The 15136-nt window shown below is 28.0% G+C and overlaps 1 protein-coding gene across 1 annotated transcript in view; it reads right to left on the bottom strand.

Moving 5' to 3' along the window:
- LOC107443403 (polyamine-transporting ATPase 13A3) overlaps positions 1-12657 on the bottom strand; it is a 68027-nt gene extending 55370 nt beyond the window's left edge. The window contains exon 1 of the mRNA XM_016057250.5: positions 12366-12657. The gene's annotated coding sequence lies outside the window, so the exon portion shown is untranslated. The remainder of the gene's footprint in view (positions 1-12365) is intronic.
- Positions 12658-15136: the final 2479 nt, after the last annotated feature.

The following is a 15136-nucleotide window of genomic DNA, read 5'->3' as shown; positions in this document are numbered from 1 at the left end:
ATATATATATATATATATATATATATATATATATATATATATATATATATATATATATAAATATATATATATAACCATAATTTTTAATTAGACATTTAAAATTATTATTTATAGATGAATGCTATTTTTATAAAAATATACTGAGTCTCTACACTGTTAAAATTTTCATTCTAAAATTATGGTTCAATAACTGGCAGCTGTCTGTCCATCCGATTGACCGTAAAGTTTACGGTAAAGATCGAATTTTTCCCTTATGGTTTTGAAACCATTTAGAAAATGCATGGTTATAAGACCATGAATACAAAACTATACGGTTTTTTAACCATTTACAACTAACATTTTTCAAAAACGTAAAAAAAGTAATTATTTAACTAGACATATGAGCTCGGCTTTTCGTAAGGTAATGGGCATTGGAGAGAGCCGGAGACTGAAAATTCTTCATGTATGGAAGGAAATGGGGGAAATATTGTGGTGTCAACACTAAGACTCGAACTCCAGTTCTACCGGTCATGAGATTGACAGATAAGCCCTCTCAGCTATGATATGTACGCAGTTGCAAAGAACTAAGTAGCTTCATTAGGAGGTTCTAGTTGGCTCAATAAAATTTCAGTTGTTTAACCGTATTAGGTGAAAGCAGTTAATAAACAGTTTTTCTCAAACTTAACAGTTTGATTACCATTTTATTTATGGTTATTTGACTGTTTTGATTCAATATGGTAAAATAACCATTCAATAAATTGTTATTTAACCATTTTTTCCGAGAAATTTCTAACAGTGTATGTATCATACAAAGGTAACTGTATAGAACTTTCGTCTTGCGGTTTCGGATTATTGTAGATGAATTCTCGTTGGACAAAATAAAAATCACATGCTATGATTGTTAGCATTAAAGAAAATTTTTTTTGACTTCCTTTATCATTAAATTTGTTTTATTTAAGGTATCATGCTATTTCCCTACAAATTATTTACTTATCTCCTTTCTACTGTATATATCTATATTGTTTATTTATCATACATTGTAGATTGTAAATTATCTCATAAGATAAAAAAAAATTTAAATACAAAAACTAAATAAGAATTAACAAACAAGTTTGTTGTTAAAGTTGCAATGACATCAAACAAAATTATTAGGTTTACATTTCATCTCAATCGAATCGAGAAATAAATATGGGGAATAAAATCTGGATTTATATAGCAAAAAATTATGGGGTCTTTTTAATTTTGTTATAAATCATGATCTGAAATAAAACATCAAGAAGCAAAAATTATTGCGGAGAAATCGTGGTTTTGTTAAGTGAAGAAAGCAGGGTGAGGGAAAACCTCAATTGTTAAATAATTTTTTCAAAAAAATTTTTTTAATTGAAAGCTTACTTTTATTTGTAAAAGAATCCCGTTATCAATAACCTGCCCAGCTTGAAAAAGAATTATATAAACTAGAAGGAACGCAGTTGGGAGTCACGAACAAAAATTCTTTTTTACAATAATAAAGCATATAAAGCTTAAATTATATTATTCAAGCATTACTGCACACTAAGATTATTTCAAAAAGGTTTTCATTTTTAAAAGAATAAGGAAAAAAAGTAATAGTTCTTAGCAAAAGTAATAATATACACGATTATTTGAAATAATAAATATTAATTGAAAAGCGAAATTAATAGAGAAATGGTACTAATTTGTTTACGAGAAACATAAAAAATCGCTACGATTATTGACGCCAATGATACTTGATTAATTTTGGTAATAAAAAAATACTTGAAATTAAAAAAAACCTGTACTAAAATTCAAAATTAATGGAAAAATGGTAATAATTCATTAGGGAGAAAGGAAAAAACGCCTTGCACCGTTTTTGACAAAAATCATGCTGTATAAACTTTACTAATGGATATTAATTTTTATTTTATTTTATATCAGTCATTGAACAGCCGACGCAAAATTTGGGTTCACGACTACTAATGTTCAACTCCGTAGCCTTGTAATTTTGAACCCAATCAAGAAGACAAGGTAACTTTCGGCTCAAGTATTGGGAGAAATTTGCCTTCGTGGAGGACTTTTTGATGGAACTAAACCGCATTTGCGTTACATGGAGAGGAAGACCACGAGAACCTCCCACGGTTAGCCTGAAGGCAAAGGGACTCTAACCCATGATCCGTCTACCACTGAGGATATTTTTACGTCAGCACTGCGGTCGGTACAAGCCGGGTGCGGAATTCGTATCGACCAGCCATCGCTGGGATTCGAACCCGGTTGAAATCATTGGGAGGCGAACACTCTATCCCCTTAGCCACCACGGATCACTAGGTAATAATTGAAATTAAAAAAATAAGTTATTGTACTAAGGATCAAAAGAAACTGAGAAATGGTACTCATTCATTTCAAAGATGCGTATGAAATCGCAAAACTATTATTGAAGCCAATGATCTTTAATTAGTTTTGGTGTACTAACTGAAACAAACAAATAAGTTACGTGCTAAAAAACAAATGAAATCGAGAAATGCTAACTTATTTAGGAGAAAGGCAAAAAATCGTCATACCATTATTGACGGCATTGATGCTTCAATAACTTTGCTAGCAAGTGCTAATTTAAAAAAGAATAGTAAATTACGTATTAAAAGCCTAAATTGATGGAGAAATGGCAAAAATTAGTTTAAGAGAAGCGTACGAAAACTTCTATACTATAATAGATACCAATTACGCTTAGTAAATTTTGGTAATATACATTACAAGTATCGTGATAGCTGGGGCAGTTTTAATGGTAGCCAAATATACTAATATAGGTAAAGAGTATTTTATGAGTAAATTTGGAGTATCAATTTACTCACAAAATGAGTTAGTAAACTGCACTAATACTGTTCATTTTTAAGATAGATACTGTGATAATAGGTATTTTACTGGCCTTTCGAAGGTATAAGAACAGAAGAAAATTGCTTGGTTGTAGTAGATTTAAAATATCATGTGCTGGCCTCGAGCAACTTCATTATGCCAGATGATACTAAATAAAGTAAGCTTTATTTTAATTGGATGAGCTATTAAAAACTTGCTTTGCTAAATCTAATAACGTAAAGTCACCTGTAAGGGCAACGAATAATAATAAATAAAAAAGACATAGAAATTATTTTAGCGTTAATAATTGTGTCGATATTTTTCTTTCAGTTTTGGGCACAATTTCGAAGTACTAATTTTTATTTACTGCTTTTTTTCATCCCTTACGATGAACGGATATTCAGCTAGTAAAAAATATTAACACTGATTTGTTAGCATTTGTTATTGTTATTCTCCTAAATTATCCATTTTTATTTACTTTTTTATATATGAAAATACACTAAACGGAAAGATACTAATTAATATTTACGTATCCACACTAAATTCAAAACTCAGACTTTCCACTCAGTGGATTAACATCCCCAATTCATTTAAGATTACTGATCCATAGAACACTTTTGTATTCCATTGTGTAACTTAAAAATAAGATGAATAGTAAAGCTGCACCTAACAAAATGAAAAGAATATAAATATGATCACCATATCAGAGCAATTCCTTCGATTTTAAAATAAGTAATTCGACCGTGAAGACTGTTTCTTTCAATCACTTAGTCAGACTGACAATGTAATTCATGTTAACACTTTCTTTTATTCAAATATTGAAGCAAAGCAGTGATTGTATTTCGTTTGTTTCTCTTCCCCTTTTTCTTTAAACAACTTCTCTTTGTTTGGGTTCAGTAAAGATAAAATATGGTGATCAACTTGAGGCCCCCTTCTCAAGGTCCCAAAAATTTTGAAAGTTCGCTTACGTGTTTGTAAGGATTAATGTTTCAGCATTTCGAAGATTTAAAAACTATTTTTAAAAATATAGTAAAAATTTACTTTTATTTTAAGGAATTCTGCTCATTATCATTAGCAGAACAATCCGGGATGATTCATGGCCTCTTCAGAAACATTTTTCCATAAAGTTATCTTTGCTGCAAGATCTTGAATTGGAGTACAACTACCTAGTTAAAACTAGTAGGGTTCCACATTTTTGCACGGGGAACATGCAGAGCAAGTTCCACAGTTTAAGGGGAGTTCTGGTAAAGGCTCAAAATTTTTAAAAATATACTCAAGCATAATTTTTTTAATTAAAAATATTTTAAAATTAAGATCTTTAGGACTTTCTATAAGTAAAAGGGAGGGAAATCAATAATCGATTGTTAATCATCGTTAAGGTGAAACGTTCACTGCATAGAAAGAAAGTCAGGATTTAATTTATCAGTTTTTCATATTTAATTTTTTAAAAAAAATAAATTCACGCTAGAAAGTAACACGAGGAAAATTATTGAATGCCATCCACGTGGCAGATCATAGCAACCTCGCCCTTCTCAAGCTAAAATCAAAATGTTATATATATATATATATATATATATATATATATATATATATATATATATATATATATATATATATATATATATATATATATATATATATATATATATATATATATATATATATATATATATATATATATATATATATATATATATATATATATATATATATATATATATAAATATTAATACAATAGTGTGAGGAGCATTCAAAGATTTTTTACAAAAATTACAACAAATAAAATAGAACACAATAAGAAAAAATAACACGTAAAAACAGAAAATAAAATAAAATAAAATGAAAAAACAGTATAAAACAAAATCTCTAAAGTGAGTAGCGAAATCAGATGTACTTACACGAACGGGAAATTTTTCAAGAATGATTTAAAAATATTTTCGTACCAAGATTGCCAGATTACAAAATATGAAAACAAAAGCGCAAATTGAGTGTAACTAGAGGAATTTAAAGTGCCGTTCTTACTGCACTGTTGAAGTGATTTGTTATTCTGAGTTTTGATTTGTTAGTTACCAAGGATGAGCCCGAAATGGATGTGCGCAAGGTAATATTATACTGGATAATTTTAAAAATTGATCATAAATAGTTTTAGAAGATAGATGTTTATTTAAGAAAAAGTATAAAATAGAAAAGAGAAACATAAATTGCCTGTTTTGCAGATAATTTTAGCCGCGGATTTGCACGATATGGATTAGCACATAGAAAAATTATTTAAATTATCAAAGAAAAAATTCTTTCAATAGATAATTTTGACACGGATTTGCCCGAAATGGATTTGCACATGGAAAAATTAACAAAGAAAAAACCCTAGTAGATAATTTTAGCCACGGATTTGCCCGAAATGGATTTGCACATGGAAAATTGGATAAATTAATAAAGAAATTTTTAGCAAACAATTTTATCCACGGATTTGCCCGAAATGGATTTGCACATGGAAAAATTGTATAGATTAACAAAGAAATAAATTTGGCAATGGATTTACCTGAAATGGATTTGCACATGGGAAAATCATAAAAATTAACAAAAAAATGTTTAATAAATATATCCACCAAAATATACGATTAGTTCAATGATTTTATATAAATTTTTATTACATTAGTTGGGTATCCATTGTTTTTTATCAGATTTTGAAAGAGTTTATAGATTTGTTTTTTGGATAAATAAATATTACTACATATTCTTTTAATTCTGTTCATTTCATTAAAAGTGGTATTTAAATAGATGCTCCTAGAAACATTAGAATTCCAAGTAACTAGTTTATTAATATTAAAACTAAAATCATTCCTTTTATCGTATAAATCAACAAAGCAGATATTTTCAACTTTCATAATACCCAAATCCAAAAAATTGAAATTAATGTTATCATCATGATTACGAAGTAAGACTAATTCCTCAGGGTATATATCACACAATAAAACAGTAAAATCTAGGAAATTAAAGATAATTAAGTCATCTATATATCTAAAAACAAATTTAATACTAAGAGTAAAATTTTTTTCATAATAATGCAAAAATAAGTTAGCTAAGAGAGATGAATAATTAGATCCCTGTGGTATTTCATTAATTTGAAGAAAAATATCCCCTCCATTGTAAAGATAATTATTAAAAAGACAAAGATTAATCAGAATTTCCCAATAATCAAAATCGCAACAAAGGATATTTTTAAAATCATGGTAATAATTCAAAAGGACATCTTTTAGTTTAGAAAGGGGAATGCTATTGAAAAGATCCTGGAAATCAAAAGTCGCAATAGAATTAATTTTATTATGTTTAATGAAATCTAAAATCGGTTGATTATTAGTGACAATCCAAGAGAAACCTTCTTTATTAATATAGTTAATAATCTTATTTAAGTAGTTAGAGAAAAGGGTGCCAAGTTTAGTTAAATAAGTATTAGACCCACATGTGATAGTTCTAAATTTTACTGGAATTTTATGAAATTTAGGACTGATAATTAAGTAAGGAAATTGTATATTGCTAATTTTAATTCTTAATCTCTTGTAAAAAGCTAAAAAATTTTTAATGACAATATTATTATTGAAATTACTAAGTTCAAAATTTTTACTATTTTTTAATTCCGTATTTAAAAGTTCAGCATAGAATTTTTTACAGAATATAGCATAATTATTGTTAGCTTTGTCTATGGGAGTAATTACAAAATTTTTTTGAAGTTGCTTAATTGATTGAACAATATTAGAAAAATTTGTTGAATTGTTATACTTATTTAAATTATCCTTATTATTGAAAATAAAGTTTTTAAAGTAATAATAAACTCCCCATTTCCATTCTGTTAGCATACCTAAAGGTAAAGAGAATCTATTTGATATCTTTAAACAAAAACTATTGAGATCATTAAGAAAGTATTTTAGAATCTTATTGATTGATATACGGTAAATGGGTCTAAACTTTGTGCCTTTTATCATTAAATTCCTAAGTTCCAAGTTTTCTATAATATTTAAATTACCAGTAATAATATGTTTATGATGTTTATCAACAAAATCAAAATATTTATCCTCCTCACAGTGACATTCATAATCGGATATATTAATACTCCCTATATTTTTGCTTATATTATTATAGTTAAATATGGTTCTACCAAGAGATTTGTTATATTTAAAACTTTTAATAATGTTAAAATCTTTTAATGGAAATAAAGCTTTAAAATTTTCAAAAATGTTGTGAAATTTGATCTTATCGAAAATAGGATTTTGAAAGTTAATAACGAAATATAAATTATCTAAACTTTTCTTTTTATTAGGCAAAATTTTGCTCATTTTGGCTTTTATAAGATCGAAACAAAGAATTTTGAAATGTAAATTAATGAAAGAAAAGTTAATAATAAGATCGTGGAACTTATATATTTCATAATTCTTAAGGGAGAAGACAAAATCTTTAATTGGTTTAATGCTATATTGTTTATTAAAGTCATTTTCCATATTAGAAAGAAATTTTATATTTAATTTGTCACTATTAAGAGAGTTTCTATTACTTCTTGAACCCCGTTTACCTCGATTAGTACGCTTGTCTTTAATATGAAAAAGTGAATAAGTTGATGAGTTATTGTAGTTAATCTGTGTATGTTGGAAGGTATCGTTTAGCCCATAAGGCAAAATTGTTTTATATAAAAGCATGTAGTAATTTTCTTTCTGTAGTCTTAAATCTAAATCCTCTATAATATCTAAGATATTAATTTTGACACTGTTAAATTTATGTACTATAAAATGATTCAATTCCAAGTTATTGATAGCCTTATTACTGTTAATATCAGAACGGTGTTGATTAATTCGAATGTTAAGTGAGTTACTAGTTTGTCCAACATATTTCATTTTACAGTGACCACAGGTTAACATATAAATAACATTTTTAATTTTACAAAAAGATTTGGAGCTAACGTTATAAAGAACAGTATGTTTTTTTATCAATATTAGGGCAAGTTTTGCATCTTTTATCATCACACGCTTTATAGGAAGGTAAAGTATCGGGAATAGAATGCAATTCAAGAAATCGTTTGCTTTCGCTTTTGCATTCAGAGTAGCAGGATGTCGATCCGAAGTTCCCCTCTGATTTAGGCTCTCCGTACCGGGTACAACATGAAGAATAATTTAAATATTGAACACATTTTTTACCAGGCGCTAAATTGTAATAATTGTTTAATTCCATAATAATAGGCTCAAAGAGCAACATCCTAAACACACATATATATAAATATATATATATATACTACTTTACTGAAAGTTTTTTTTCTATGATGTAAGAAACTTCAAATGCTAAAATAAACAATGACGTAACTCTTCATGAGTTGTGGTACTTTTAGGCCGTATCATTTAGTTTTTGTAATTAAATTAAATAAAGGAAATTTACTCGTCTTAAATTTAAACAAATAATATTTCATTTTCAATTAAACCATTTTAGCATTATAACCTTAGTGCTTAAATTGTTTTAGAATAGGTGGAGAGACTTAACAAGTTTATTCATGGTGGTTTACTTTCGGTATCTGCCTAGAGTAGACTCACTTTGATTGTTCCCCTAACCCTTTCCTTCTGCTGCTTTTATAGTCACTATTTTTGCGTGATAAGAACTTACAAATTTGTGGAAAGGTAAGTTCGAAAGTTAATGGTGTTTTCGAGTTAGTCCCATGATAGGGGTGGCATTCTAAGAATTTAACCTAATTGTTTATTTGAATTACTCAATCCGTATTTAAGTTACTATTTGCCGATGGACATTTCCCACGGTAGTTTCATTTAATCGAAGACTTTGAGATGTTCTAGAAATCTAATTTTAGCCCTTTCTCGTGATTTTAATTTTGAGTGGCGGTAAGCGTCACATTCCTGCCAAAAATTCCCAGTGTGACCGTAGTCTGGAGACTTTAAGAAAAAGTGATGACAACTGTTTTCTATGAAGTTATCGTAAATTTTATGGTCATCAATTTTAGGAATACAGAATAGGAATTTTAGCTGTAGTAATATAATACAGATATGTACAGTTTGTAATACAGATATTTAATTTACAAATTAAATATCTGTATTACAGCTAATAATATCTGCGTTACAAAATTTAAATAGCAATTAGTTGAAATATTTTGTGTCCTCGACTTTTCTCTAAAATATTTCTGGAAATTGGGGAGGCAGCTTCAGAAAAGCTGAAAAATTCCTGCTACCAATTATTTTCTTTCTTACGTATAAGCACTAGGTAGCAGTTCTTTCAATGAAAAGAAAAGAACTTCATGAATGCATAAACTGAAAATTTTTGCGTTATCGAAGGCATCGAAATTTATCTGGGAGCCCGAGGCCGTTAATGGCCCTTTTCCCATCCATCTTCTAGTTTTATCTTTAAGGTGGCTCTTTCTGGTAACTGGAATGCAGACAGGAGTGAAAAGAAAATGAGATATCTTACATTTTAGATAAAGTTGCGAAGCTACAAAAATAAGCTGTCATTGGCCTACTATCGAAAGCGTCTAGTAACATTTGAAAAATATTGCGTGCAAATTTTAAAATAAGGTGGGTTATAAAATTATTTTTTTCATTTAATTCCTGCGAATATGCAATACTTTTTATAGTGCGTAGTTTGCCATCGGAATTGTAACAATAAAAAGCGGTGCAATACTTATTATATAAAATAATTTTAATTTTAAAAAAAAAATAATAATAATAATAACTTTTCCAAGGTGTTGCGCTGAAAAATAAGAAATAAAAAAATTGCATGTAACTTACAGGATGCCATAGGTGATTATTAATGTTAAAAAGGGCAGAAACTCAATTCACTTTTATTTATTTATTATCTCTTTAATTACTCAATCGTAACCACCACTATGACTTAAGCTTCAAATTTGCTGAAAGAAATATGCCATAAGAAGTTGCTAATTTTAATTTTTTTTAATAAATTCATCACTTTTGCATTTTAAGTCGCCCGTGGAGACTTTGATCCAGGTTTCCCGTGGTCCTTGAAAAATTTTTGTAGTATTAGTAAATTTAGGTTAATGCTAGAATAAATGTCTTATTTTAATATACCATTTTATCCTTAAGTGGTTTAGCAAATTGGAATTTTCATGCATATATACTTTCTTTGGAAAACAATTTTTAGTGGTGGTTACATAGAAATTAAAATATAGACATCGGTTTTATTTTCGTTACCATTTTTTAAAATTTTCAAGGCCTGCGGGAACCCTGTTGATCTTATAAGAATCGAATTGAAATAGCTTCAGTTAATTTTCCATGTAATGTTCGTTTCTTATAAAATTTATCTTAAAATGTGACGTAAGACTTTTTTTAATGAAATTTTTAAAGAAAGCAAATGAAAAGTCTTTGGATTTTGAATAACATCAAATAACTGCTTTGTTTATAACAATGGCTAATATAAAATCAATGAGGAAAAATAGTTTTTCAAAAAAAATCTCTCCCAAACGGACTAATAAAAGTTTTTTTTAACGATTTTCAGGATCGAGGGCTAAAATTGTTCTTATCATTGTAGTCGATGCCCAAATTTCAGAACCCTAGCACTAAAGGTTCTGGAGTTATAAGATATCCGGCATAACGTTACGACACCGGCAAAAATACTAAGACAAAATAAAAATACCAGACAAAAATACTAAGTAAACTCGAAAGATAAGTTAGAAAAAAGTGTTGAAATTAGATACTAGTATAAACGATGTTTTACTGTTACAAAACGGACTATCAAACAAATGTTTGTTTCTTTAACTTTGAACTAGGATCCGCAACAAATACCTTTGGCTAATATTTTAATTTTAACTTGCAGATAATTTTAACATAACTATAAGCCTATAAGCCCTCCATATCAAGCCTAAAAATAACAATTTGGGTCTGAATATCACGTTCAATTTTGCTATAACATTCATTATTAAATGAATTTATAATATATAAATTTACTATTTTTATACGCAATTTTGCATTAAAACAGTGAAAGTAATGTCTTTGGAAGTACGTTTATCGTAGATACGTATGAGACTATGAATACCAAAGCTTTATGATGAAGATTTTTCTCTGTAATAATGAAATTTTTAGTTTTTCCCCTAAAGTTCTAGTTTAGTTTGTAAGTGAATTAATTTTTTTACCCAAAAAATATTCTTCAATACGGAATTTAAACATTTTAAAAACATAATCCTGCAATCAATAAAAAAGTGTTTAGAAACCAATCACTGATAGTTTTTGAGTTGCTGATTTCAGGAAAAATAGTACTCCCTATGTTCCAAATTAGTTGCTACATTTTAATTGATTATTGATACTGATGGTTTTCTGATTTTGTTTAGATATTTTTAAGAGTGCTATGCTTGCTATCAATCAATATCATTTACTTACCAAAAATTCTCTTCTTTCCTCCTTAAATTGGTAAAAAACTAGTTTCAAAAATCGAGGGTTCGCACAATCTTAAACCATGCCCCATTTTATAAGAACTCTTCCACCAGCAATAGATGAGAAACAAAATGCGAAAGAGTTGGCAGGCACGCAGAGACTTCAACTGCAACGGATTCTCCGTTGTTTCATAAAATATTTCTTCTAGCAGTATAAAGAGTAATACATACCTGCCAACTGTTTTGGATTTTCGAAAGATTTTATTTTTATATTTAATGTGATAATAAAAGTTTTGCATTCATGCTTGATTAATGTGATAACAAAAGTTTTGCATTCATGCTTGATTAATGTTTTAACAAATTTGATTCAATATACTTTTATTACATTACATTTAAATATTTAAAACATACGAAAAGAAGACCTGCTAGATACTTTACTGTGTTTTAAGTGACGGTGAAAAGTGAATCAGGTATTAGCTTGCTATATCACTTTAATTTGTCCCCTACTAAACACAAGTAATTTAAACAGTAGTTATAAAGTCATATAGACAAATGCCTAAGTAAAGTTCTAATATATGTATTATATATATATATATATATATATATATATATATATATATATATATATATATATTAGAACTTTATTTTTTTTTTTTTTTAATTCTGCTTGCTTCAAAAAAAATTTGTTTTAATTCATTACAATTGAAAAAATAACTAGCAACAGCTTTAAATAGTAGGAGTCTCTAATAGATTTGTCGTCATTGTGAGAAGGCGTTTCATTTACCTACAGCCCATGTAATAAAATAACTAGGATTGCTTCAACATATTTTAAATGTAATGGTAGTCCAAGTTATTTCATGTTAAAATTTTCGGAGCTGGAATTAATTATGAGTAAATAAATTTTTCTACTTCATTAAATGAAAATAAATTTATACAGAAATGTTATTCCGACTCAGAGAAATTAAAAAATATTTTTCAAAATATTTGCTTGAAATGTTCCGTTTGCTTAAAGCTTCAGCTCTCAAAACTGTATTAACTTTCCCCTAAACTAGCCTTGTATGTAAAATAATAAAAATTTAAAAATTCAGTTACTTTATTTACTTTAATCATTATAATTCAATTTGATTAGTTAGTATATAGTCAGTCAGATTGTGCGCTTAGAGTAATATGTGAAATTACTTACATTATTTAAGAGTAATCCGGGAGAGCAGAAAGTAACAGGTATCTATCCACCGGCATCTGTAAGAATAATGTCGAGTTTTTAAGACTTCCCTGATACCATTTTGTTGTTATTATTTTTTATATATATATACTCGTGGAAAAATCACTCCACAAAAATTTTGACCTTAAGCCTCTCCGTTTGTTTAGATAATTGAAAGATGAATAAAACGATGCGCTTTACAAGTCTTATCTGCAAGTGGTGGAGTAGAAGTAATTCTGCTGCCTTCTTTTACTTTTCTTTATTCTATCAGAATAAAGAAGGGGAGAGAAGAAAAGAAGAATAAAAATAATAAAATGCAGGAAACGTTCACTTATCTGGCTTCGATGTGTTACGTATTCTTTTCTCTGAGATTATACCATCACTTGTCACGTGGTGACTAATGTTAAAAAGTAAGGTAAAAACTGACAAAAAACATCGTAAATTTGAAATAACTTCAATCATAGCTATGAAAAACAGGAATGAAAATTAATAATATGCAAGTTGAGTTTTTTTTTTCATCGCTAATACTATATTTAAGACTTTTGTCTCAAGATATTTTTCCTTTTATAACAAGGCTGCGAGGACGTGGAAGAAATCATAAGGTGATTTCTAAGTTTCCCCTAGGATACAGAAAAATATTTATATTTTGCTACTCTATCAGCTTTACAAAAACATCCATATATCTGTTATGATTTAAGTAATAAATCTGGTCATTGTTTATAATAACTGGTAATAATTAATAAACAATCTCGTTTTTTTGTGAATAAATGCGACAAATTAAGCACATTAACTATTATTAATGATTGCCAGAGAAGTTTGGTCAATGGGATTAATTAGGCACAATTCATTGAAACTTTACGTAATTTTAATAGACTACTCTAACTCTAACGTAATTTTTATATAATAAATCTGTCGTTGCAGGGAAATAGAGTAGAGAACTTAAGAACTGCGTGAAATACGGATTTATACTAATGTTTTAATTTAAAATAATAGCTCAAGAAGTTCAATTTGTTTTCTTATGTATATAACTATATCTATTAATGAATGATAATTTTTGAAAACTTGAGTTCATAAATTATACTATCGTTACAAAAGATTAATAAAAATATTAGATTATGGACTACGGCTATTATTAATAATCATTGTTTATTGTTTTAAATGATCAGATTAAACAAGGGAAGTGAAGGAGGTAATCAAGGGAATCAGGAAAATCCCGGTTTACCTTACACTCTTGTTCTTTAAGCGCCATTTCCAGGTACACATTTCCCCAGTCTACCCTACTCTGATGTTTTTCTTGATTAAGTGTCAATGCCTGATATATATTAGCCCAATATACTTTTAAGTTAAGTGCCTAAAAAACGAAAATGTAAGAAGAATCATAACACAAAGTTTAATTCATTAAAAAATATGTTTTAAGAATCATAGCGAAAATGAACAACGCATATGCAGAGCGGATGTCTGACTACAAAATAAACAAGCAAACGGGCATTGCCTAGCTGTTAGCTCTACATTCCTCGAGGTTCATAAACAGCCCGAAAAATTTAAAAAGTGGTTGTGCTGATAAGATGAAAAAAAGTGTTCTGATTTTCCTGTAGTTATATATTTTTACTTTTATTGATTCTACATTTTTCAAGATTCGTACACAGCTGGAAAAATTTAAAAAGTGGTAGTATTGATAAGATGAAAAAGAGCGTTTTGGTTTTCCTGTAGTTACATATCTTTCTTTTTATTAATTCTAGATTCCTCGAGGTTCATAAACAGCCCGAAAAATTTAAAAAGTGGTTGTGCTGATAAGATGAAAAAAAGTGTTCTGATTTTCCTGTAGTTATATATTTTTACTTTTATTGATTCTACATTTTTCAAGATTCGTACACAGCTGGAAAAATTTAAAAAGTGGTAGTATTGATAAGATGAAAAAGAGCGTTTTGGTTTTCCTGTAGTTACATATCTTTCTTTTTATTAATTCTAGATTCCTCGAGGTTCATAAACAGCCCGAAAAATTTAAAAAGTGGTTGTGCTGATAAGATGAAAAAAAGTGTTCTGATTTTCCTGTAGTTATATATTTTTACTTTTATTGATTCTACATTTTTCAAGATTCGTACACAGCTGGAAAAATTTAAAAAGTGGTAGTATTGATAAGATGAAAAAGAGCGTTTTGGTTTTCCTGTAGTTACATATCTTTCTTTTTATTAATTCTAGATTCCTCGAGGTTCATAAACAGCCCGAAAAATTTAAAAAGTGGTTGTGCTGATAAGATAAAAAAAAAAGTGTTCTGATTTTCCTGTAGTTACATATTTTTACTTCTATTAATCCTTCATTTCTCGAGGTTCGTACACAGCTGGAAAAATTTAAAAAGTGGTAGTACTGATAAGATGAAAAAGTGTTCTGATTTTCCTATAGTTATATATTTTTACTTCGATTAATTCTACATCTTTCGGGGTTCGTACACAGCTTAGAAAATTTAAAAAGTAGTAATATTGGAAAAAAAAGAGCGTCTTTTTTATGTAGTAACATATTTATATTACTAATAACTCTACAATCCTCAGGGTTCGTACACAGACGGAAACGTTAAAAAAGTAGTGTTACTAAAACGATGAAAATTTTCATTATGCTTGTGACAACCAGGAAACTAGACTCGAAAGAAATATATCTAAAAAATTGAATTTGTAATTGAAATAATATATATATATATATATATATATATATATATATATATATATATATATATATATATATGTATATATATATATATA

This window comes from Parasteatoda tepidariorum, chromosome 1, assembly GCF_982258835.1.
Source record: "Parasteatoda tepidariorum strain Cologne lab strain chromosome 1, Ptep-v5.0, whole genome shotgun sequence".
Classification (NCBI taxonomy): domain Eukaryota; kingdom Metazoa; phylum Arthropoda; class Arachnida; order Araneae; family Theridiidae; genus Parasteatoda; species Parasteatoda tepidariorum.
Note: the sequence above shows the minus strand (reverse complement) of the source record. Positions and strands in the feature narration are given on the sequence as shown.